The sequence below is a fragment of the Heliangelus exortis genome, chromosome 1, assembly GCF_036169615.1.
Source record: "Heliangelus exortis chromosome 1, bHelExo1.hap1, whole genome shotgun sequence".
Classification (NCBI taxonomy): Eukaryota; Metazoa; Chordata; class Aves; order Apodiformes; family Trochilidae; genus Heliangelus; species Heliangelus exortis.
Window position 1 is genome coordinate 53,108,147 of NC_092422.1, and position 27,476 is coordinate 53,135,622.

The following is a 27,476-nucleotide window of genomic DNA, read 5'->3' on the forward strand; positions in this document are numbered from 1 at the left end:
AGAGAAAGCTAGTCAAGAGCATCCCTACTATAAGCTCCTGGTGAGAAAATACACCTAAGTAAAGCTGCCTACAAATTGTGCAGAAAACTGAACTTTTTGAGTCCCAATGGTTGATCTGCAGGCTCTGTCTTCATTACACCTCTTCCCACCTTGCAACATTTCTTGCTGGATGAAAATCTTGAATTTTTATGTCATGAACTTTCCATTAAAAAGAATAAAGCAAGCTTTTTCTATTTCCACCTGACTTTCCACTACTGTGTCCCTGGCTGCTTCTGTACCTTGATTGGCAACAGAAGTGCTAAAGATCCATAGCCTGAGAGAGAAAAGTTCTATAGAAAAGCAAACCCCCAAAAAACATTCTGCAAGATCCAGCCATATTGAAATTGCCCTCTCAAGGAGAAGCTATTGCCCCATTCACGTTCCCTTGCTACTGGAAAAATATCTGTACTCTACCAGCTCTAACCTTGTGTCTCTGTACTAAACGGAGATTCACAGATCACAGCATACACTCATAGAATCATAGAACTGGCTGGGTTGGAAGGGACCTCAGAGATCATCAAGTCCAACCTTTGATCCACGACCCCTGCAGTTACCAGACCATGGCACTGAGTGCCACATCCAGTCTCCTTTTAAATATCTCCAGGGATGGAGAATCCACCACTTCCCTGGGCAGCCCATTCCAATGCTTGATCACCCTCTCAGTAAAGAAATTCTTTCTAATGTCCAACCTAAACCTCCCCTGGCACAACTTGAGACCGTGCCCTCTTGTCTTGCTGAGAGTTGCCTGGGAAAAGAGACCAACCCCCCCCTGGCTACCCCCTCCTTTCAGGGAGTTGTAGAGAGTGATGAGGTCTCCCCTGAGCCTCCTCTTCTCCAGGCTGAACAGCCCCAGCTCCCTCAGCCTCTCCTCATAGGATCTGTGCCCAAGTCCCTTCACCAGCCTGGTTGCCCTCCTTTGGACCTGCTCCAGGACCTTGATATCCTTCCTAAACTGAGGGGCCCAGAACTGGACACATTAAAGTAGCCTATGCCATATTTTTCTGTATACCAAGCCAAGACTACTTAAGAATGAGAAAATTGTAGCTCTTTTACAGCCTACAGTCCTATCCACTTAGTTTGAAATGATGGCTGTTTGGACATTTGTTCGGAGTAATCTTAAAAAAAAACAAAACAAAACAAAACAAAACAAACAAACCAACAAAACCCCATCTATACTAAAATTGTAATTCCTCCCAATTTTCTTGTTTGTTTCCAAAAAGTTTGCTAAATGAAATCTATTACTGCAAGGTTGCTTAGTATTCTTGTCAGCTTTGGAAGTAGATTTTACCTGGACAGGTGACAGAAGCCAGGGAAGGAGAATTAAAGAAACACCAAAAAAACAGCTAAACTGATTTCATAACTCCCACCTCAATTACTTGATTTTGATCTGCTCTGTCCCACAACTTGATAAATGGTTAAATTAAGGATGGCTCTTGGAACTGAAGTGTGACTGAATTGCTTCATTACTATTTGCAGCTCCATTACAGGGTAAAATATGCAGAGTTTTGGCATAAGAGTGCACTGTAATTAGGGTACACTAAAAACCACAGCAATGTTTCAAGTAACTAATAAAAAACTAATAAAAGTCAGCTGCAACACTTCAGCTGTTTCCACTTGTAAAAACAAGATGTCCAGAGAGGTATTTCTCTGGCTAGGATTCAAAGACAAAATTGCCATTTCTACTGCAAAAGTTCTGCAATTGGCCTTAAATTACAGGTGAGGGCACTATAAGCAAAAATAAAACCTTAAGACAGACCAAATGCAGATAGATTTAAGGCGAAATATCTTGAAAAGGCACTGCAAAAACATGCTCACTGATGTTTTAAATCACATAACAGTAACTTCCAAGCTGAAAAAGCATTTTATATTTGGTATAAAAATACCATTATTTGGAGAATACTTGAAGTTTTTTTCCCAGAAAATGCGTATTATATACACATACATAGACATTTGAAGAAAATTGTCTAAAAATAAAACTCATGTAATCAAATGGGATTATTTATGAAAAGTTGAATCTGCTGCCCTGTGCACTTGATTCAGAGAACAGTCTTAGAGAAAACTGTACAGCAACAGTCATGAAAATACCAGCTCAGACTTTTTCCTCCATGATTATCAAACCTCACATGATAATGTTGCAGGAGACCAGATATTCTGAGGTAGCTCTTTTTTTTTCTAAGAAAATGCAACTGTAGAGTATTTCCATACTTGTTTTCAGATTGGTTTCTGATACAGTAAGGTACATCATGCACTCAGAATTATTTTAAGTTTTACAGTAGTTTTTTCTTTCTTTTCTAAATTGTGAAATATTGCTTCAAAATTGGAATTTAGTATGTTTTTGTCTTACTTTTATTTTGAAAACTATTCCAAAAGACAGGTACCTTGATTTTTCCTTAAGATATATCATTTAAGGTCAAAATACTTAATCAAATTGTGCAGGAAAAAAGGTCTGTGTAGTCACTGATGTAAATTAGATTATTTTAGAGTATTCAGCACCAAACTGTTTCTCTGAGAGTTAGTGGAGCACTTTTTGTATTCACTTGCCTCAGTACCTAGGGAAAGACGGGAGGAGGGAGGGAGGGAGGGAGGGAGGGAGGGAGGGAGGGAGGGAGGAAGGGAGGGAGGAAGGGAGGAAGGAAGGAAGGGAGGAAGGAAGGAAGGAAGGAAGGAAGGAAGGAAGGAAGGAAGGAAGGAAGGAAGGAAGGAAGGAAGGAAGGAAGGAAGGAAGGAAGGAAGGAAGGAAGGAAGGAAGGAAGGAAGGAAGGAAGGAAGGAAGGAAGGAAGGAAGGAAGGAAGGAAGGAAGGAAGGAAGGAAGGAAGGAAGGAAGGAAGGAAGGAAGGAAGGAAGGAAGGAAGGAAGGAAGGAAGGAAGGAAGGAAGGAAGGAAGGAAGGAAGGAAGGAAGGAAGGAAGGAAGGAAGGAAGGAAGGAAGGAAGTGGGGCCAAGAAAAGCACCCCAATAGAATTTTAGTTCACTAATGTAAAATGAAAGCTGAGAAGAGCTTTTTAGACTGCAACTTGGACTTGTTTTTGAAGGAGATATTTTGCCTAGTGATGTAATTCTCTCTATGCATTGCTCCTCAGTGAATGAAAATACACTTTTGTAGCATTTTGAAAGCATAAGTACAAAATATGACAAAAAAACCCCAAAACAATATCTAAGTGAAGCAGATGCAAGTTTTCTTTCAACTCAGTGCAACCAGAGTGTTTGTCCATGTTTCATGTTCTGAGAGCAGGAAAGCCCTATAAACCTCCACCCAGCAATACTTTGGTGATGTTAAGTGAAAAGTTTGAACAGCTGCAGTTAAAGCAGAACTACAAAAAACCAAACAAGTAAAAAAAAAAAACCAAAACCCAATTAAAAAAAACAACAGTGCCTTGCTTTTGTAATAAGAAAAAGCAGACAATAAAAAAATCATGTTGCCTGATAAATTTCAGCATTTAACAAAAATATGTTTCTTTCATATTTTTTCTGCAACAGTAGCAGCTCAATATGAATGTAGACATTTATCTGATCTATATTCCTTCCACAAAAGTGTTTTTTAATTTTATTTTATATAAACAAGTAAATTTCATTGAATCTTCATTGCAAATGAAGATTAAACAGTTGGTATTTATCAAAAAGTGATGAGAACACTGTCTGGTAAAATACAAATTAGAATATATTTCCTAAATTAGAAATATCATAAAACTTATCTTTGTGCCACCTACTAGTATTATTTAAGAGTCTAAGTTCCCAGACAAAAAATTCCTTTTCCTCCACCAACCCACTCACTGCCACCAAAGGAGCCCAAAACCCCAAAGCTATTGTTGATGCAAGTGTCCCATGGATCATATACTTTCTATATGAAATATAGAAAAATATATTATTGATCATCCACCTTCCAGCTGCAACTTTTCTTTACTCCAAAGTGGCACAGGTGGTTTTTTTTAAGTAATAATTTTACCTAACATAATTCAACTGCTGGTATTGGTGACGGGTGAAACTTTGTTTTCATTGAAAATTATTTTAATAGTGTATAACACAAAACAGAAGGCCAGTTGCCATCAGAACAGAAGTAAAGAAACTCCCTTCAAGTAGACTCACAAATAACAAGTCCCCAGCATTTGATATCAAGTGCTGTGACATGTAATTTGTTTCAGAGAGGACAAAAGCCACTGAGAGCAGGCAAGTGGCATGAAGAGCTGAGGCTTGCCAGCAGAGCTCTGCTGATGCCAACTGCAACAGGAGGAGGAGAACCTCGGGGCAGAAGGGGGACTCGGCCTCAGCCAAGAGACTTTACACTTTTAGAGATTATGAGCACACAGAAAGAAGCAATTGGCCTCAGAAATGGCACTGCTTGTGGCATGGATCCCTAACTGCTCCAGGGGTAAGTTCATCTTGACTTCAAGGCTTTGTGCAGGTTTAAGTCAACAGCAATATTTGCCTAATACTAGGGAAATGCTACAGATTCACTACCAGTGATCAAAAATAAAAGTACCATTGTCATGTTCTAGCACCCATTTCCAAATCCCTCCTGATGTTTTGTTTGGTTCAGCCAGATTTACCCCATTTAATTTGTTTGCGTTTTCAGGCCTGCATGACAAATAAAGTGGAATTAATTTGTTGCCTCTTGCAATGAAGTAAGCTATGCATCTGTAAGAAAATACATAAACCAAAGCATTATCTTAACAAAACTAAGTAAGCATATCATAATAAACCAAGTGTTCAAGCAAATTAACATCTAGAAAAATGCCTGAGTTTTAGGCTAAACCAAATCCGTGCTCACACATTCCTACATCACATAAATCTATTTAGGATATGACTAGAGTAATGATGCAGCTTATCTGTCATAATTTTAATGTATTTTACTTGATTAGTCTGGATTTTGTTCTTGCCCCATCTGGAAATGTAATTGAAATCTTTAATACTGTCAATTAATGGAAGTACAGAAAACGATGTGCTTACTATTTTAAAGAAGATAAATAGAAGAGTTAAGAAACACAGTAGTTAAACATCAAGTTTTTGAAGGCTGCATCTCAACTAGTGAGAGGAGGAAGTAAAAAAAATCTGGAATAGATTTGTTTATCATTAAGGAACCTTGTTACACATTTTAAAAGGTGTGTATGTGGGTGCACACTGGAGACAGATGACAAATCATTCCTTCAGGACAGCCATGCATTATTATTATTATTATTATTAAATCTTAACAAAATTATAGTAGATACCACATTATCGCCAGATATAACGCTGACATTCCACAAATGCAAAATGATTAGTAAATTAATTACATGCAATTCTATAAAGAGGGCTAGGGGTTGTTTCTAAGACTACCAAATAGAGTAAGTCAATCAAATTAAATTAAGTATTGACAGGTTCTTAATGGATGAAATTGATGACATCAAAAGAAAAAGACACACCCAAGAAGATCCAAAAGATGTTCAGATGAACTGACTGACAAAGTTTCACTGGAATATTCTTTGGTGCTTTAATACTGAAATTTCTATTTCCTCTTTAATATGATGCTGGTCTTTGCAAGTGATGTCAGGTTTAAAATATGCCTGAGCAACAGAATGAGCATGGTGGTAAAACAATTTATGAAATGGTGCATAAGTAGCCTGTGCAGTTTTCCCCTATGAGACCTGACAAAACATACTGGCTTCTATCCAGACATCGAAATGTAATTAAGTATGATTTGCTATGTATATTCATGGATTATTCACATCTGAATAATTTGCTTGCTTGAATTGCATTAACGTATTTGGCCTCAGTCAACAAAATATTTTAAGTGAAAAAATCAAATTAGAGCAACTTTTCCTGGTGGAAATCAGTTTCTCTTTGTCTCCCTTTTTACAGATCTCAAGCAATTAATAGTTTGAGACATTGGATTAGTGTTAGGCCATTAATCTAAATATTTAAAATAGTGACAGATGGTGCCAATACAACACACAGTGTGATCCTGCAGGAAGGGAGCCCAGCTATGGGAGCAACACCAATATTCCATATGTTGAGGTTGCTGAATAACCAAAAAGAAAGAAAATAACCAAAGAAAAAACAACTTGGTCCCAACAGCAAGAGAATTGCCACAGTTCCAACATAATCCAACAAGTTGTCAAACTAGGTCAGAAACCACCCTCTGCCAAATGTCTACATTTTCAGGCTTTTGTCAGGACACTATTTGCAAACACACACAAGAATGGCTCCACTGAGCCAAGCAAAGCCCTCTTTTCCCCCATTTGTAAAAATGAGAAATGTCTCACCAAATTGGCCTTAACCTTTTCTGTGTTGGTTTAGAGGGTCACAATTTTTATTTCAATAAGTGTTACCTGATGATTACTTGTAGTAAAAGAAGGGAGAAATATCTGAGCAGCAGCATACTCCCCTTGCTTGGCTTTTCTCCCCCTTTCCCTGCTCCATGTAAACATGTTGGCTTGCAAATGTTCTGCAAATTTCAGTACAACTCAAACAACTTTTTCATGATGTTAAGAAAAAGCACAACCTCCACAGCGCACCCCTCCAACAATAAAGATGTTTTCTTTGGCCATGTGGCTAGAAGCATTTTACTACTGCTTCCTGTAATAAATGCTTTGACATTCCTGTGTACCACCAACTCTTCTGTCCTTCAAGACTTTATTTGTCCCACTTTATGGGACTAACAACAAATTCCAGACCCTTTAATGTAGCCACATTTCCACGAAACTCCTTCTGTGTGGTAACTAAGGCAGTGGGAGGCCATTTGCTGGCTAAGGAGGCTCAAGAGATGTTACACCAACAACATTCATTTTTCTATTTGTCATTATGATGCTATCAAAGCCTACAGGGTATTTACAAATCATACGGATGGTTACACTCTTACTAGTTTTATAGATATGTTGGAATAATGGAGAAAGCAAGTACCAGGATTTGCTCTAGAATAGAAATACATATAGCTCATAAGGGTATTTAAGTAGAAAGAAATGCACCTGTTCAGCAAGACAGCATTGCAACAAAGTTCTAGCAGAATGTAGGGGAAAAAAAGCCATTAATTTCAAAAGGCAGAAATAAACCAATTTTTTTGTCATTGAGATATCTAAATAATACAGTCTAATTTTATTTATTTATTTGTTTATTTATATATTTACCTATCTATTTGAAAATGCTTAGCATCCTGTAACTATGGTTACAATCTCGCTCACTGAATGCATCTTTGTCAACTTCCCCTTGCTCTAGTAATGCTTCCATCACCATCTGGCAATGCCAATTTTCTTGCTTGAGTGAAAATTCCTCCGAAGTATAAAAAATCAGGCCATTTATTTTTAGAGGGCTAAAAGCCTCAGCTCCTACTGACTTGCAGAATCCCAGTCAAAACCTCTGTAAATTCAGTCATGTGATTTTTATACCATACATGAAGGGCATAAGCACCAGTGTAAAAAATTAAGTGTCAGGCTAATACATTGTCCTCTTAGCTTTGATAGAGAAGGTTTATTTTTCAAACTTTTTCAAGGAGCAATGTTTCAAAAACCACATACTACATCTCACCTCCTTTGCTTCACAGAAAATCAGTGGTATTAAACAGATGGCAAATTGAACTCCATTATTAATAAGACAGGTTCCAAGAATACCATCTGAAGACTAGGAAACCTTTGGTTTCCATGGTAAATCATTTAATTCCAAGACATTTAATAAACATGTTTAACATTCCATACTCCATGGGTCAAATGGAAATAGTGTAATTACCATCATTGGGTCAAATAAATAAGGTAAGAACTCAGAAGAACAGAAAAATACCAAATATGCACTGACAATGAGTCAGGTTGAACAGATGAAGCGAAAGTCCTCTTTCAGTCATGGGCCTCCCTCCTGTCTACATTTTGACAGTTCAGTAACATTCCTGAATTCTGGTCTAAAGCAGAAAACAGTATAATTGCATCACAAGTATAAAACAAGCTTTTTTTTTTTTTTTTTTTTTTTTTTTTTAGGTGGAAATAATACCACTACTATTAAACATCTAACTAATCTAAAGTTTGTTTGCCACAATTCTTTTTTGCATATCTGGTTATTAAGTGCCAGTTGATTTATAAATGATTTATATATTAAATATTTTCTTTAAAATTACATTGAAACAGCCAAATAGTCATGTTTTTTTTGGGGGGGAATACTGTTAACCACCACACTGATGATAGATCTTACATTACCTTGTGTAGATATTTATTTATGGCTTTGGTATACATGAAGAGTGTAGAGAAGGTAGAAACATGGCAGCACATTTTGCCAGATCACTCATCCAAATATGAGCCACTGTTCATTTCACCCTTCACAGGTACAGGGCTTAAGACTAGAGAGTGCTTTTCTGCTCTGTGCCATGAACAGATAAGACAGGGTCCTTTATATGCAAAAAATCTGATTTTTATGTGTTTTATATGAAGACAAATCTCTACCTCAGAATGATTTTTTTTTTAATCTGAAAGTAAAGGTTTTCAGAAAAAAAATGACAGTAGCACTTAGTTTGGTATTTGGAAACAACTGAAAGAACATTATATAGCTTGACATGAAACATATTGATGGAAGAAATATATTAATGTTCACAATGGCAGAGTTGAGAGACTGCAATGGCTTTCAGTTTCTAGGATAATTCTGTAGGGTTTGAATACTTTTTAGAACAAGTATGTTTTAAATGGCCAAATGCTGGGTCCTGCACTTTGGCCACAACCACCCCCAGCAGCACTACAGGCTTGGGGAGGAGTGGTTAGGAGAGAGATGCTGAGAAAAGGGGACCTGGGGGTGTTGATTGACAGCCAGATGAAAATGAGCTGGCAGTGTGCCCAGGTGGCCAAGAAGGCCAACTCCATCCTGGCCTGGATCAGGAGCAGTGTGACCAGCAGGACCAGGGAGGTGATCCTGACTCTGTGCTCTGCCTTAGTAAGGCTTGAGTAGTGTGTGCTGTGCAGTTTTGGACACACTGCAGTTTAGGAAGGACATCAAAGTGGTTGGGAGGGTGCAGAGAAGGGCAACCAAGCTGATTAGGGGTCTGGAGAACAGGACTGATGAGGAGAGGCTGAGAGAACTGGGGCTGTTCAGCTTGGAGAAGAGGAGGCTGAGGGGAGACCTCATTGCTCTCTACGACTCCCTGAGAGGAGGTTGTGATCAGACAGATGTTGGCCTCTTCTCCCTGGTGGGAGATATGGATAAATGAGGTGCTAGAGTTGATGGTTTAATGGTTATGAGTTGTAGCATGGACAGTTGGACTTGATGATCTCAGAGGTCTTTTCTAACCTTGATGATTCTATGATTCTAACCAGAGCATATTTAACATGAACAGTTGGGAAAGAATCTAAACAAAAAAAAAATAATGAGTCCTATTCTGCTCAGTCGCAAGTCATGTTTCTTATTGGTGAGAACATTTTAAGTTACCTAGATAAATGACCAAATGTCTGGTTATCTTTGATGATTCAACATCTCTCAGGCTTGGAGTCTCAATACACATCCCAAAGAGCAATTTTACAAATTCCTTTTTTTTTTTTAATTTGACTGCAAGCTTCCCCTCCTTCACAAGGGACTATTTTTTAATGCTTTTTTTAAGAAATATGCTACAAATGTATTAAATATGAGAAGGCCTGAGGATAAAATTCTTCACTAAATGCCTAGTTTTATATTTTTAAGGAGTTTAGCATGTGTAAGACAACTTTGGAAAGGTCTCTGAGGAAGATTATCACCAGTTTCCTGACCAGAAAATATGATGATAGCACGGAGTTCCTTAGGCAAAAGCCTAATATTTCTCTTTTGTTCTTTAGGAGGTAAAGAAATCTAACTTTTATTGAGAACATTAGTCCCTCTTTGTGTTATAAACTGTTATAAAGTGTGTGGTTCTTTTCACTGGAGAAAAAAAGGAATCTGTTGAATGGAGAAATTTTGGTTCTTCCAGTCTCCTTTACAGAGAAAATTTTACAGATGTATTATGATGGAGGGGAAATTATCAAAAAGCCACATGGACAAAACCAGCAGAACTCTCAGAGCTACAAATTTCTTGAATTGAAGAGTGAAAGTAACAATCTACCCCACCCCAGACATGAGCATGGTGCTAAGATATGTCTCTAACTCTACTGAGATGGTTGTGGAGGATCAGCTTCTGAGGGGTCCAGTTTACTGAGCCTGAATAAGTAGCCCACAGTCACTGCCTCTATCTTTGTAAGGCTAAAGGGAAATGGACTGAATCATCATCTGTCTTGTCATTCAGCTCCAGTGATGCTGTTGAAGAGCAGACATAACCTGACAAAAGTCAACGATGCTGTAACATGAAGAAAGCAATGGCATGAAGACACCACTGTTTTAGAGCAGCATTAGAGTGGGATTCACTGAATGATCTGGGTTTCATTGCATATGTACTGTAAGTTTGCCTCATGTCAGCCCCAAGAAATTTAATACTTTGGTTTATTCTCCTTTCTTGGGAAGGAGATGCATAAGAAGGTTGCTGCTTCTCTTTGGTTAACATCTATCTTGTTTGGACATCAAGTCCATGACTAACAATTTTGCCTCTGCAGAATCTCCAGAATCCCATCTCTCTGTTTAAGAAGAGAAATCTCCTCTTTTACTACTGGCAATTAGAATCATGAATAGCTCACAACAGGAAGAAAAAAATGGATGGGCACATATCTAAATTTGTTAAAATAATTATAGGCTAAAAGATCAAAACCAGAAGAGACCAGAAATTATGTTAAAGACAAAAATTATTATAGACATGGTAAAATAAACACAACACATTTGGCATAAAACAAGAAAATTATAAGCTAGGATCAAAGGAAAGCCAGCCAAAAGGTACACCTCAGCTTCAGCATAAGCAGGGATGAACATAGAACTACTATTAATCTGATTTGTTACACCTCAATAGCAGTTTGCAGGTGCTGAAGCAATTCAAGCTATGCCATTTTTCTAATTTGCACTGCAAATATTCAGTATGACTGAAGAACTAGAATGCTATTTAAAAAAAATACATTAAACCTCACAGTCTAAGTATCCATTCTCAAATTTTACCCTTCAGTATTCTTAAGTGTTCCCTTTCATTATTTATAACAGAAAAATTACAAAAACCTAGTAAATGGTAGAAAATACACCCACACACTTGCTACTAAGTATCTACTTATGTCCATAGGAAATCTTTGCTTAAAAAGGTTTTTTGTATTCTTAGCAGATTGTAACATCTATTCCATTGCATTAGAAGAGTTGCAAACTTTGTTTGCAAGAAACACAACAAATACCAGCAAATACCAGGCTTGAGAGGTGGGTTCATGCAAACAGCATGAAGTTCAACAAGTCCAAGTGCAAGGTTCTGCACCTGGGTGGAGGCAATCCCATGGATGAATACAGGTGGGAAGGAAAAAGGACTGAGGGAAGCCCTGAGGAGAAGGTGAGGGAAGCCCTGAGGAGAAGAACTTGAGGGTGGTGATGGACCAGGAGCTTAACATGAGCCATCAGTGTGTGCCTGCAGCCCAGAAGGCAACTGGGTCCTGGGCTGCATCAAAAGAAGCAGAGGCAGTCGGCCAAGGGAGGGGATTCTCCCCCTCAGCTCTGCTCTTGTGAGACCCCACCTGGAGTGCTGTGTCCAGTTCTGGAGTCCCCAGCATAAGAAGGACAGAGAGCTCCTTGAGCATGTCCAGAGGAGAGACACTGAACTGATCAGAGGGCTGGAGCACCTCCCCTGTGAAGACAGGCTGAAGAAGCTGGGGTTGTTCAGCCTGGAGAAGAGGAGGCTCTGAGGTGACCTTATAGCAGCTTTACAATACCTGAAGGGGGCTACAAGAAGTGGGGCTTTTTACACAGGTGTATAGTGAGGGGACAAGAGAGAAGATTTATGTTAGACATCAGGAAGACAACTCTTTCCTGTGAGAGTTGTAAGACACTGGAACAGGTTGTCCATAGGAGCTGAGGTTGTCCCTGCCCTGGAAGTGTTCAAGACCAGGCTGGATGGGGCTTTGAGCAACCTGGTCTAGTGGAAGCTGTCCCTGTCCATGCAGAGGGGTGGGAAGTAGATGATCCTTAAGCTGTCTTCCAACCCAGTGATATGGGTTGGAAAATTTTCTTTTTTTTTTTTCATATTTCTATGAAATACAAGACTGAAATGCTACAAGATATATTTCATAACCACAATTCAGCCATAACAGACACTGGGGTTCTTACCACTAACCAGGATATCTAGGTGCTACAGAGATACCAAGGACTCTCTGGAAGTCCCCATGTTCCACTTTCCACTCCAGTCCAACTGGTAATAGAGTCACTATTCCACACCCATTCCTGTTAAAATGCCTTTCACCCATAGTTCTGAGGTAAAGGTAATAGGTACCAGTATAACCCAGAGGTGGTCATCACTCCACAATAGGCCAAGCACAACTCTAGAGAATAAAATGGGCAACATTCTAGGCTGCATGTGGAGAAAGTGGCTGTCATTTTCATAGGTTTTGTGATGTCTGTGCAGTCAAGTCACAATCACATTAAATAATAATAAAAAAAAAATTAAAAAGAAAAGCAAACCCCTCTGCACCCAGCTCAAGCAAAACTTAATCCCCAGTAATTATAAATCCTTTTTAAACTTTTGAAGTGCCATTTTTCTGACATCTTAGTAGACCATTCACTTTCACTAAAACAGACAGCTCTATTCAATGTGCCATGTCTATGCAACAAAGTTATAATGAAAATTAATGGTAATGTTATGAACCTCAGAATGAAAGCAATTAACTTCTTTTTCCCAAATGCCAACAGTACAAAACCTCTACATCTTAATTAACTCTCTATCATCTTACCTCATATTTTTCACAGTGTGCAGTTATTATCTAAATAAAATACACCACTCAAACTCATTTTCTAACATGATGGAGTTTTGGTCCATGCTGACAATCTGAATTTAGGCTTTACCCTAGTCTGGAAAAAATCTCTCCAACAGAAGTCTGAATTCCCTTTCAAGTCAGAGAGATCATGCAAAACCTCTTCATTTCTACTTTCACAGTAGAAAGATAAAAGTTATTCTCACCATAGGCATAGTTTTGGCCCATAAACAACAGCTAAGGTTTAAAGTAATCCACTGTAATGGGTTGTTCTCTTCAGAGGAAAAAAAAATTCTATTTAACTGATATAAAAAAATGTTTATTCTACCTTTGCCACTTACTTTCTTGACAGACAATCTGTGCAGATCATGTAATGTACAGAATCTGATCCCTAATGTGCTCTTACTCCTCTTACAGGAGTGTAGATTCACTACTCTGTTGAGGATTTACTGGAGTTTGTTCTTGTTTTCAGATGAAATGGAAAAGCTTTCCAACCATCATGGCAAATACAGATGCAGCTTTTGTTTCATAATAATCACAGCTATTGAGAACTTGAAAATATGACTTATTTTTTGCTGTAGCTGTACGATGCAGATCTTAGAGGTGTCATAGAAACTAGGAATGATTCACTGGGCAGACATGTTCCTTCTCAGTAAACAGTAAACCACCAACCCAGAACAACACTAGGAAAAAAATGGTCTAATGAAGATGATATCTTGAAATAAGTTTTTTTGAGACATCATTTGCTTTTCTCTATTCCTCTTGATAACTTAATTCCATAAAGCATTTTTTCCATAATCTTTGTGCTGCAGTTATAATGCTTTATATATATCTGCCTGATACACACTGCCAGTTTGAACCTTTTTAGCAAGAGGGCAGAAGTGTGAGCCTTATGACAGAAAAAAAAAACCCTGAAAACCAAAACCAAATGTCAACATCTTTTGAAAAACTTCTGTGCTTTTGAGTGAAATGTTAAACCACACAACAGGGTATTTTTAAAGTGCTGTCCTACCCTCAGAAATTATACAACTCTTCTGTCTGGCAGCAATCTTCCCCTTCTTTTTATGAAAAAAATTGTTCTAACCTATAGACAATGTGTGTTATGCAAGGCTGGTACCACCTCCCTGTGCCATTCGAACTAATTAAAATTCTGCAAGTAGAATTTAAGTTTACAATATTTTGGTGAAAGTTGACCCAGAAAATCAGGCAGTTCTCTATCAGCTCTACAGTGTAAGCCTTTAAAAAAATGGCACAGTATATGCACGTAGTCAATATTGATTTAAGTAGAAGGATGACTCCCATCACTGGTGTTTTGTCCAAAATACCACACACTGTACCCTGTTAAAGGTATTAAAAGACAATGGATGGCTAGTGCACTTCAGACTTTATCCCAATGGGATAAAGAACCTGCTCAGTAAAGTTCAGTCCCATTGTGGCCCAAAGTGAGCACAATCTGAATATTATGCATCATGCATAATATCCCATCTGTAGTCTTTCTTAACTCGGGCAATTAACTAACAAAACCTGGGAATATGTGGTTGTTTTGTTTTGGGTTTTTTTAAAGCAGCAAATAGCAGAACAAGGCATCATTATAGGATTGAGCAAATTCTGCATTCAGACTGGTAAGTAGGGGGAGACAAAGGAGAAAGGGAAAATTACATACCACTATTTGTGTTTGTTGTAGTCCTCCCTCTTCTTCCACCCTACAAAACAAGATCCCATACAGCAAGTGTTATCTACCTACTAGGAAGCAGGAGACAAAAAGACTGTCAATCACAGGGGTATTACATACAGTAAACTTCCACCCTTTCTTCCCCATTACAGACATTTAAAAGAAAAGGAATAGATTTTGTAGAATTAGGAAATACGGTGTTATGGAGGAAGTCACCTTAATGTAAAAAGGGAAAAGAGGGAGTAGGATGGGAGAAAGCAGGACTACAACAAACACAATTACTCATATGTAATTTTACACTTTTGCATGTCCTGTCTCCTCCCATTCCACAATACAAGATTCCATACAACCAGCAGAAGTGGTAAGAAATGAAACTGGGAGATAGGCTACTCTTAATTGCCATCCTGAGGAACTCTTCAATCGAAATCATCCAGATTAAGCAGTAAGTCTTGATAACAATAGTGGCAAGAACTGCATCAAGGATCAAATCTCAGCTTTGTACATGGCAGGCATTGCTTCCTCAGTCCTTTGGCACAGAAGATTAAGATGCTTCCAATACATTGCTCATGAACGGGGAGAAATCTAAGGTTTTTCTGTACCCAATGGAGAGTCTTCACAGTACTAAGTAATGCCTATTGCAAGTAACTTCCTTTCTCATAGAATGAATCAGACCTCTTCTTCACACGAGTGTGATCTAAGAGAAGATGCAAGTACATCTGATGGCTCTTAAGAAAACCAAGAGGTATAGCAATTCATATGTAAGGCTGAAAACCAAAGAAACACACAGTACACAAACAACTTCATCTGGAATTAGTCAGTTAGAAAAAACAGTGAAGTCTGACTCCATCAGGTGTTTGTGTAGAATGAGAAGGCTCAAAGAGAGTGACACGGAAAAATTTGGAATATCCAGGTTTTGAAATACAGACTGTCCTTTCATCATTGTCTGGCACGTTGCATCTTGAGTACACCAGGTACAGAAACTTCTTGAAAAGTGGGGTTTTTGTGATCCTACTGGAAAGGGGAATTAACACCCTATATCTTCAGAGATCACTTGATAACAAAATTATCCTAAAGAGAGCTCAACAGATGTAAAACAGCTTCAAGGCTTAAAACTGTAAAGACAAGCTGATAAAGCAAATATGACAGAACTACTACTAAACAGGCTGAGGTAGGTAGGTGAAAGCTAGTTTTAGATAAATTCAAAAAGCTTGAAAGAGTATCTGTTGAAATGCAGACCTTGCTGCGAGAGATTATGTCACTGTTTCTACACACATTTAAATCTCAAAGTTTAAGTATGCAACTAAGCTGAAAGGGGAGCAGAGAGACAGTTAAATACTCATACATTAACTGGTCAAATGTTACAACAGGACAAGCTTTAGAAATGAACTTTCCTGACATGTTAAACACATGTTTCTTTTAACTGCTAATTCTGGATTATAAAAGAGCTGTTCTTGAGAAAAACATAACATCACTCCCCTACATCAGTTCACACTGGAGCTGCAGTTCATTCTCCAAGCTGTAGGAACTGGAATGTAATTAACCTATATATTTGGGAATAATTATTACAGTATTGGGAAGCTACACTTTTAGAGAGTGCTTTTTATTTTTTTAAAAGATCTTTATAAAACTTTAATCTACACCAGATGCAAAGGTTTGAACATGAGAAGGTGAAAATTCTTCAACTCCTTTTGAACCCTCCTTTGGAAGAATATATTTATGTCACAGGGAGTAGACAAAGCAAGAGTCAACAACAGTATGATTGAAGAAACAAAATCCAAGCAAAGACAGAAAATAAATATGCATCTTCTGTAGACCATTTCTTTTTCCCCAGGAGTAAACCAAATATAAGAAAACTTTGAAGGCAGGTTGAGAACTAAATAACTATATTTAGATAGATAGGTAGATATCTATCTCACAATCTAATCTCAGAATCAGAGGAACTGTGAGAAAATAAAAGTGTTCTTTCAGTCCCAGGGAATTAAAATATCTTGAAAACAATATAAATTACCTATTGCTTTGTTGTAGCTACAAAATACTTTATAAACTTCTATTCTCAGGTAGCAAAGAAAATATATTTGCTGATAAGAGCCAAGAAAACTGAATAGCCATAAGTCACAAGAGAACAGGAGAATGTAGCACCACCAGATGAGTTGGGAAGGATAAAACAAACTAAGAAGGATCCCATAGCTACTGCCCACAGGTAAATGATACAGCTACCGTGATACCCAGGAACCTCTGGTTTCCTAAATATTCCACTCATGTCTGGGTTCCCTGAATCAGAGCCTTCACAAAAGCTCAGAGTCAGCATCTTGGATCCAGAGGACATAACACCTCCCTACCTACAGAAGTGTATTCCAGAGAGGAAGAGATCTAAGGCAGAAATTCCAACAAGGAGTATAACTGGGATCTGCAACACAGGGACAAATTTCTGGCATTTTGTCTGCTGAGCTTGTTTTGACCCTCCAGGCACGCTGAGCTCCAGTCAAGTCTTACACACATCAGCCACTGAAGATGGAAGATAGAAGGCTTGGATTTCCCATACAAGTTCAAACTCCCCTCCAACATACACTTTTTATTCAGTGTGAATATTCTGATCGCCATAGCAGCAAGGTTACATCATTGTTAAATGCAGTTTGCTGTCTGATACTCCGTAGCATACATAGGACAGAATATCAAAGAAGGCCAATGGCATCCTGGCCTGTATCAGGAACAGTGTGGCCAGCAGGTCCAGGGAAGGGATTCTGCCCCTGTACTCAGCGCTGGTGAGGCCTCACCTCGAGTCCTGTGTCCAGTTCTGGGCCCCTCAGTTCAAGAAGGATATTGAGGTGCTGGAGCAGGTCCAAAGGAGGGCAACCAGGCTGGTGAAGGGACTTGAGCACAGATCCTATGAGGAGAGGCTGAGGGAGCTGGGGGTGTTCAGCCTGGAGAAGAGGAGGCTCAGAGGAGACCTCATCACTCTCTACAACTCCCTGAAAGGAGGGGGTAGCCAGGGGGGGGTTGGTCTCTTTTCCCAGGCAACTCTCAGCAAGACAAGAGGGCACGGTCTTAAATTGTGCCGGGGGGGGGTTTAGGTTGGACATTAGAAAGAATTTCTTTACGGAGAGGGTGATCAGACATTGGAATGGGCTGCCCAAGGAAGTGGTGGATTCTCCAGACCTGGAGATATTTAAAAAGAGACTGGATGTGGCACTCAGTGCCATGGTCTGGTAACTGCAGGGGTTGTGGATCAAAGGTTGGACTTGATGATCTCTGAGGTCCCTTCCAACCCAGCCAATTCTATGATTCTGTGATTCTATGATCAAAGGAAGCCCAAATCTCACTGCACAGTGCTGGTAACAGAAGCATAATGCTCTTAGGCCCATAAATACTTATCTCAGTTAGCTTCACTCCAAATAATACCTGTGATTTTCTGTCCAAAACAATGATAACGGTCATGAAACCCACAGAGAGCACTGTAAGAGATGTCATTCGTTCGTGGTGCCTGGAAGATCTTATAGAATAAAAAGTTTGCCAAAAAATTACATAAGCAATTCCTACAGTGCAAGATTTGTTCTTTGGCAAAAGTTGCTGAAGAATTTATTTCAGTTAAATATGATTTTACTGAAATTAAATTTAGAATTTTTTATCATTCTTTCTTTTACAGAAAAAATGTTTGATCCCAGTCAGCTCTCCTGAACTTGTAGAAACTTTATGGGGAGTGATGATTTCCTTATACAAAAGATATAACATATTGGAAATACCTATTGACACACTGTATTCAATCAAATACTTGAACTGCCCTATTTTTTGGTGCTAAATGCCCTATGGTAATGGTTTTTTTAAGTTCAACTAAAATATTAGAAAGATCTTTTTCACAGAAGAAAGCTGTCCCACTTGGTAGTTGTTCTACAGATCCACAAAACACCTCTTTTTGGTTAAGTTTTGTATCTGTATAAATATCATTATTTGACTAACAGTTCTCACTGGTCTGACTAGAAGCAACCATGATGCTGGAGCAGTTGCAGGCAGAGCAGAAAAAAAAAGAAAAAAAATCCACCTCTGTGAAAGGGACAGTCTCCTAGCTGAGACATGTGCTGTTTAGCAAGTGGTGAATGCACATAGAATAAGGAGTACAGAGTGAATTAACAAAGTGAAAGACTAAATAATAAAAACAGCTACAAAAAGACCACCTATTGGGCAGTGGAGAGGAAGGACAGTTTTATCTATTGCAAAGAACGTATCAGCTTTCAGAATACTTGGGGGGAAGAGGGGGTAAATAAGAGAGAAAAAAAAGCCAAGGAACATACGAGGACTTAAAAAAAAAGTACTGAGGCATCATTTAATGATTTAACAAGAAAAAAAGCAGAAATGGAAATTTCTCTAAAAAATTCTGAAAAGAGACCAGCTATATCTGAGATCTGAATTTTTGGATGAGCTCAAGGAGAAGACAAATTACATTTGAATACTGAAACTTCTGGTTTTCTTGAAAGACTGTATGGCAAGAGGAAAAGATTTAAAAAAAAAAAAAAAGGCAGAAAAACCTAAAAAACTCTCCAACCAATGAATTTCGTGTTTCAAGCACTGAATAGACAACTAACGAAATCAGGTATCTACAACTCTGGCTGTGCTCTGCCAGGGTGTCACTGATGTTGAGTATTTCTATGACAAAGTGCAGTGCTCATAGCTGGTACAATGAATGTCATTTTCCCACTTCTCCAAGGGACAGAGACAACCTGTGACATGTGGGACAACAGAGCCAACAAAGATTTGAATACTTCTTTTTATCTCTGGGCTATCTTTAATACATGTACAAAAGGAGTTCTACTTCATGCCTGGACATGTCCTTTGGAATCAAAAGGCTTGGGCTCAGAAGCAAAAGTGTTAAGAAAGAGAGTAAACTAAGGCAGGATGCAGTTGGATTGCTTATACCTTCCATTATAAAATTTTCTTTCTATTTCCTCTTTTCAAGTAAGTAGAGCTACATTGCTTGTTGTATGGAAAGTTATTTTGTGTTCTAAGAAGGGATGTACATGAATATAAAATTAAGATAAAATCTGAAAAATTCAACACAAAATGCCTTTCAGTGAGGCTCACCTATCTCTGAAAGATGAGTATCAACAGCACTATTGCAATTGCCATACATTGTGTCTTAGATATTGGAAGTGGAAGAAAGAAAGAATGAAAGAATAAACTACCAAGTGGATGAGAGTATGGAGTTCAGTTTTCAGACATTTCCTTCTATACAGATACTGCTCAAATAAGGCAAAAAGTACAAATCTACGATAATGGTAACAAATGTTAAATGAAGCAAACAACATTTTCCACGTTTCAGATGGCCATACAAAAAACCTCCACAAGACCACATAACTTTGTTTCTTTGGTTTCTTTTTATTTTGAAGCTGTTATCTGCACAGTGAAAATAATGGTAGAAAGATTCTCAACTGGGGAATTATTGTCTGGGTCAGTTAGGCTTATGTACAAGATAGCTTGCTATCAATGTACATGCTACAGCATACAGTGTACTGGAGATGTTTTGTAACTTTAGAAAGGTAACTAAACTCCTCTGGCCCAACAGCCTTCATAGCAGATTCAAAGTTATTAGATACACACATAAAAGCTCACAAATTGCAATATAATTAACAATTACTTTCTTGTCACAACAGTTTATCACTCACTGTACTGTAGAGAGGCAGTGCATGAAGCAAATACCACCTGTAAAAATGCTGCCCTATAATTAAATGTTTATTTTATTTCTAAATCAGCACCTTTTGCTATGCTAAAGTTCCTTCCTAACAAATTACGGTTTGACAATACCATGTTTATTGTTTTAAGCCCTTTGCACTTCAAGACAAATATGTTTGAGGTGCCTGGGGGAAGGAAAGAAGATAGCATGGATTCCCTAGTACATAAACACTGTAGTTAAGTGAGGTCGGATGGGACATGGTTCTGGGGACTGCAAGGAACATCAGAAACTCAGCTGAAAAAAAAAGTTTATTATTTTACTAGGCTTATTCAAGCAATGCTAGAATAATACCATATTACAGCTGACTTCTCTTATAGTTGCCCACTTAAAATCCTGCTGCACCAACACATAGATGCTTCCTCAAGGAAGGATGTCATTGCTCAGTTGTATGAAAGCCAGAGCATATGAATCAACTTTGCTCTCAGTTTTTACAGCACATGGTGGTTTCTGGACTTCTAACTAGGTCTCTAAAGTACCAGTGCAGAATAAGTAACAAGTCTAAGTCTCTTTCCAAAACTATTTAGTTGTGGCTGTTTGACCATCATTTCTTTGAAAAGAATATTCGCTTCTTTAATTCTGCCTCAAGATAAAGACAATTATATATAGTATTTTGAGTTGCTGGCCATATAAGCATACTTTTTTGTCTTTGACACTACACAATTAATTATACACTTGCTAATGTAAAGCAGTAATCTTAAGTGTGAATCCAGTATAATAATACTAAAAAAAAAACCCACCAAAATTTGATGAATAGCGTGCAGTGGTCACCAGCAAACGTTGAAGAAAAAATCCTCTAGAAAACACACTGGCAAAAGCTTTCATTAAAAAAAAGAGCAGAATATATAATGAGAGATAAAATGCTACATGTGGGTTTGACAAGAAAGTCAAGAAGGGTGATGAGAAGTTAACCTAACCAGAAGAAGCAAGTGTGATTCCCAGCTACAGAATCTGAACCCCATGTGACCAGAGTGGGGAAGCACATTTGGAGGAGAAAGAACAACATGGAAAGATGGAAAAGATTTGGAGATAGACTGGATAACAGAGTAAGAGAAAGAGTTTGTATTTGTCAGAGGAGAGGGGGACTGGCATTAAGAGAAATTCAAATAGAAGTTAATTAAGAGAGGAGAAGAGCAGGCATTAAAAAGAGCTGAAAATAGATGTTAAGAGAGTAAAATTAGCCTTAAAAACCCAAAAGAGTAGGCTGAAAGAAACATCCACACATTAAGTAGAGTGAAGATAAATAAATGACATTTCAACAACTTTCTAGCAATCTCAGTATTTCTGTAAGTCACAACAACAGTTTTCTGACTAAAACATTTTTTTGATTCTATAAAGTTTACAAGACATTTATGTGTTTAGATATAGCAATTATATGCCTAAGATTATACAACTCCATTTGAATATAGATGGTTTTTTTCTATGTTATTATAATTCACTCTAACATGTAAAAACTGAGTTGTTTTTAAAATTTGTATACTGCCCAAGCATTAGAATTGGAATTAAGCTGACTAACATCAGTTCTGTTGATTACATCACCCCAGTGAGTTGTTTATTAACTTTTCTTCTGATATTATGTACCAAGGTAATAGGAACACACTACGCTGGGACAGAACAGCTTGAAACCAGGGGTAGCATTTTGTCCAGTCTGCATATCAGACAGCTGTTGAGTGGTACCTAACTTGCATCAGCAATTACTACATGTCCAGAACATTGTATAGAGTGAAAAATGTTTAATTTGTTCCCTAGTCTATTATTTTTTGTTAAATCCTTGGTTCTTTTGCTAAAAAATCTCGAGGATGTGCTCAAAAGGGAAGAAAAATAAATGCAGACTCCACGGAAAATAATGTACCTACCTGTCTCCTGTACCTTTTGAAACCCTTCTTTTTAAAGCACAACTCACCCTTTGTGTTCCAACTTGCTACATAAGAGTAGTGATTACACACCAGGTTTGTTCATGGTCACTTGGTCCTGCTTTAGCTTTCCAATAGTGACTAAATGAATACGAAGCTATCTCCTTTGCAAGCTTGCCTCAGAAAGGGCCATTAAGAAATGCTTTGTACATGATTTTTCTAATTTTCCATCTTCCACTTAGGTACCTAAAAAAGATATTCCAAATGCTTAGCAACTGACATATTTAGCATCTTCAAAAAAAGCTGACGTCCTGCTTTGATAGTTAGGTTAGATTAGAGTAGCTTTCTGGTGGTTTAGAAAGAGAAAAATCTAGTTTGGGAAACCCAGTCTTCTTCCACACCAGCTGAAAAATTTCTTAATGGTACTGGAGTTATTGTAAGGCTCAAATATATTTTCCAGCTTGATATCCAGGTCTGTGAACATACTAAAAGATGCAGGTTGCTGCACTCCTTCTTGACTTTTGCAGAGTAGTATGGAATGAGCACTAAAACACAGTAGAATTAAGATACAAGTAAAGAAAATTGTTTATGTATCAAAGAACACCAAGAGCCAGACAGAAGACATGTAGTGGCATAAGAAGTGGGGCTATTTGTGACAAGTTTCTTAAGCCAGAAGTCTCCTCCCATTTTCTTTGTGGAGTTTCCACTGAGGAACAGAGGACAGGCATTCTATAAGTATGATGGCAATCTCCATTCCTGACCTGTCTAAGAGCACTCCCAGGCCACACAACCCACAGACTCCTTTAAATTTCTGCAGGTGACTGATGCTCAGTCAGCCAGGGAAAAATCCATTACTCTGCTCCAATCTTCAGGTTTCTGACATCATCCCAAGAACATTTTGGGAAAATTCTGACCACGGAAAGGGCTCAAAATTGGATTTAATCCAGTACTGCATAATCATCAGAGAGGAAAATTAATCCCTGAAAAAAGGCACTGCTAGGCAGTTCAAGGGAAGCAGCACTGGGCACTGCCTGGAAGAGGCTATGCAGTTCTTAGCTCAGGGAGGAAGGTCCTGCAAACTGAGGAGCTCCCTGCAAAGTCTGAAGGATTCTCAGCACGTCTCAAGATAACCTGAGTTGTTGGAGTTCAATTTTAAGACACCTCTGAGAGTCTTAGGTTGTTTGGAAAATAGTATCACCAGTTCTGCTTTAAAATTTGCATCTCAAAAGATGTAATCTGGAGGGGGAAAAAAAAGGAAAATGCCGAATTTAACGTTGAAATCTCAGTCACATAAGAGCAAATACTTTATCTAGAAAATAAGAAATGTTTTCCAGTTTATAGGTGAACAAAACCACAATATAAATACCGTGTAAATAAATACAAATGAACACTTATTCTTTGAGTGGTTAGATGGCAGTCAACCAATTACACACACATCAATAGGAAGCAGGAATTTATTTTTGTAGCAAGAAGGCACAACACATCCAATGCTTTGACTTAGGAGAAGAGTAATCTCAGCACTAAAAACCAGCTGAGAACTTTAGCTAACATCTTACATGCTACATCTCAACACCACCACCAGCACCTCTGCTGCCTCACAGGAGCTTCTCTCTACTTACACCTATGCAAGGAGTTACACCAGGATAAAAGTTGCTGTAGGTTCACACTACAAATCATCCCATGGTCTGATAAGGGTATGGATCATCATGGTTAACACCATATTCAGAAAACTGACAAGCAGCAGACCACATAATTATGAAAAAGATTGTATCCAGATCTTAGGGATTTAATTATTATACTCAACTGCAAATTTAAGACAATAAATGAACTAGGCTTTTTTCCAATCAGTATTTCAGCTGAATCAATTGCTTGCACAGCAGGCCACAGCTTCAGCACATTCTCTTGATTTAAGCACTTTTAATAATGCAGTGTGTACTATAGTGACATTATTCTGTTATAAACTACTATCTTTGGCTCTGGAAAATAGGAATCTTCCAAATTTTATTCAGTTAGTAATTTTTCACTGAGTTCTATATGAAATAAAGGTTACCGAATTTTATTTGCACTTCCTCACGCTTCTAAGAAATCCTTTGGTAACTACTAAGGAGAAGGAGTCTCACAGAAATAAATTTTAAAAAATAAGGAAAAAAAAAAAAAAAAAAGGAAAAGCTGTAAGCTCTTCCTCTTCCCAGATAAAATGTCCCTCCTAGCTGGCAGCAGGAACAGTGAAAAATCAGCTGTTCCTGAACTGAGACAAGAGGAAATCATCTGTTATTGACACAGAGGCAGGATGCTGCCATACTTCAAGGAGACTCCATGTCCAAGAACACTCAACCTTCTGGACAAAGTGTCCCCACATGGGAATGACTCAGCCCACTGTGTAACCACCACATGTTAAGTCACTTGAAGCATTTGAATACAACTTCTTATAAAGCCTCTTACATGGGATTTCTCAAGTCAGTAGGACTTCAGCATCTTGTCAGATAGTAATTAGTTTTATAAACAATCAGAACGGGCTGTATTTGAAGGATTTGACTATTGGTCGTGTTTCTCACTGTGCCAAGTACACTTCACAGAGCAATGCCAAGGAGCATTCACAAAATGTTTTCTTCTGTACATACAGCTTCAGCTTTCATAATTGCTCTCTCCCTCAGTTCTTTGGCTCAAATTCATGCCAGTAAGATATTTTCTTTAAGAAAATTTACTGGAAGTGATATCTGCTTATATTTTAAAGGACCTCTCAATCCCAATTGAAAAAAATCTTAACAACCCCCCAACAAGTAGATTACTTTATGAACTGTAAAACTATTCCTATTGAGGCTGAGAGTAGTTCTTGCTTTGTTACTATGAAAAGCAAAAAAGAAAAAATCTTTAATGAAACTTAAAGTATATATCTTTTTACTACACAGTAAATCAATTTACTACAGAGTAAGTATTACCCAGATAATAAAAACTTACTATTCTCAGAACCAAGTGGCAGGAGGTGGAAATAAATTTGTTGTTCATTCTGGTCAAAACATACAATACAAACAAGACTTATCTACAGTTAGACTATTGTCATGCACATGAAAAATAGCAATTGGAAGAAAATAGAAGAATCTGACTTTTTCATTGTCATAAGAACCTTTACTTCATATACTATAAAGACCTACCACTGGTCAAATTCCAAAACATATATCAAGTGTCCACCATCCAAAGTCATTTAAGAGAAAATGCAGAGAAAAGGAATTGTTTTCCAGTAACAATCTCTGACATCATAAAGTGGTAAGAGCCCAAGGGGTACAACAGTTCAGATACATTTCTGTCCAGCAGACACTTAACCTTCCACGTCGGAACATATCAAATATGCTCCAGAATACAAAATGATTAAACACTATTAATCAAGGTAAGTTTTACATCCCTCTAGACTCCTTAAAAGCTTGCCTCCAAAACCTGGGATAAACCCACTGCCTCACAGCTGGGGAGATCACAGTCTACAGCCACCTTCACAGGAAAAAGCATCTCACCGCTCCTTGTCCTCCAGAGCTTCAATGGCTCTTTTCACATAACTCTTTTCTCTCCTTATAAAGGAGAGAGCAGTTATCAGAGGATTTAGCCCACCCTGCACTTTGTCCTGATGCTGCTTAGGATGTATCAGCAAGTGACACTGGGACGACAGAAGTCAGATCCACCAGTGTCAACCAACTCTGGGGTCCTGACCACAGCTGTCCTGCATATCACTAACAGGTTTCCTTCTTCCACAGTGATGAAGAGCTACCAGACGAGCAGGAATAGTATTATTATTATTAAAATGTATTTGGGGATTGTTAAAAATGGTACTAGACAAATGACATAGAGCTCTTCACTCAGTTTTGGCTGGGTTTTTTTATGATGCAGCTGCTGTTTTCCTTTTTGCTGCTTTCCTGACCTCCTTGTCTTTTGTCCTTTTGCCCTTTTATAGCTTTTCCGTCTTCTTTTTTAAGCTCTACGGTTACCTGGGGCTTTGAGCATCCTTGTCTGATGGGAGATTTCCCTGCCTCTGGCAGAGGGGTTGGAACTAGATGATCTTAAAGGTCCCTTCCAACCCAAACCAGTCTATGATTTTTATTTCCCTTTCCCCTCTCCCACAGATGTGGGGTTTTTTCAGTTTCTAAATCTCTCCTAGAAACCAGAACGTGGAAGGCAAATCTGAAGATGACCAGCAATCTCAAAATAGCAGCACTGAATTGCTTCCTTTGCCCCACAAAAAGACTTTACAGAGGACATTCATGTTCAAGCAAAATATTTAAGATGGATACCCTAGAAGAGACAGCACAAATGCTCTTTGTTTGGGGTTGTGGCTGTGCCTTGCACTAGGAATCGTACACGAGGATGCATGGTGGGGAGCCCGAGGACTTGTAAGAAAAATAAAAAAGAAAATAATTTGAGACTTTTTTTTTAAACAAAAATCAACCAAGAGTTTTTCTACTCTTCCAGAAAACAAGAATTTGGTTTTGTGAAAAATATTGTATTTCAAAAATATAGGATATTTTAAGTTTTACTTTGGAATAAAGTGGAAACAGAATTTGCTGAAGAACATATGAATGCAAATTAAGGAGAAGAAAATTACTTTTATAAGACAATATATTACCCTTACAAATATCAGACTAGTGATATTGTGCAATATCTTACTCAGAAGACTAGTGAAGAAGAAGACAAAATATCACTTTCTGATGTGGAACAATTTAAGAAATTGATATCTATGCTACCTGTAATAATGAGAAGGTAAAGCTCTGCCTTAGTCCCTCACTCATTTTATTCTCAAGATCCTGACAGCCATGTCCCAAGAAAATGATTCTCCATGACTCTGGTAAAGTCAACATGAAATTAAAATCTTGCAAATAATACAGGAAATATTTAAATAGTGAAAATTATAATACATTTTTAAGACAAGTAAGAGGGAAGGAAGTGAAGGAGGAAAACTGTAACAGAGATATTTGTTCCAGTTACTTGTATGCAGCAGGAACATGAAAAGGCAGGAAGTTAATTATACTCTGTAAATAATATTTTCAAGAGAGAACAGCTTTGGTAATTGTAATAGGTTCTCTGGAATTGCAGCCATTATTTATTGTAACCACCTGTCCAGAAATACATTATTAGCTGCAATATCTATGAAATAAGTGATACATGCCAGATTTTAAACAGAAGTCTCAATTCCTAGGTAGCATCAACAATTCCCATGTGCAAATTTGTCTGTATTCCTAAGTTTCCCCACCTTCGGTTTTGTGACTCAATATTATTATTCCCCTCAGTGTTACATTCTGAAACATTTCAAACATATTACAGTATTTCAGAAAACCACCATGACACCCAGCTGGCTCCCCACGAGGAGTGAAAGCACCATCACACAGAGCAGTAAATTACTGCTCCTCTTCCGCAGCAACGGCATCATTTATATGCCATTTCTG

At 38.0% G+C, this 27,476-nt stretch overlaps 1 protein-coding gene across 3 annotated transcripts in view; it reads right to left on the reverse strand.

The window, feature by feature from the left end:
• The window catches only part of FGF14 (fibroblast growth factor 14), a 413,408-nt gene that overhangs the window by 159,966 nt on the left and 225,966 nt on the right, over positions 1-27,476 (reverse strand). The window contains exon 1 of one of the 3 annotated variants that reach the window (XM_071742613.1): positions 14,470-14,493. The exons of the other annotated variants lie outside the window; for them this stretch is intronic. The gene's annotated coding sequence lies outside the window, so the exon portion shown is untranslated. Of the gene's footprint in view, positions 1-14,469; positions 14,494-27,476 lie in introns of those variants that run through there. 3 annotated transcript variants of the gene reach the window in all.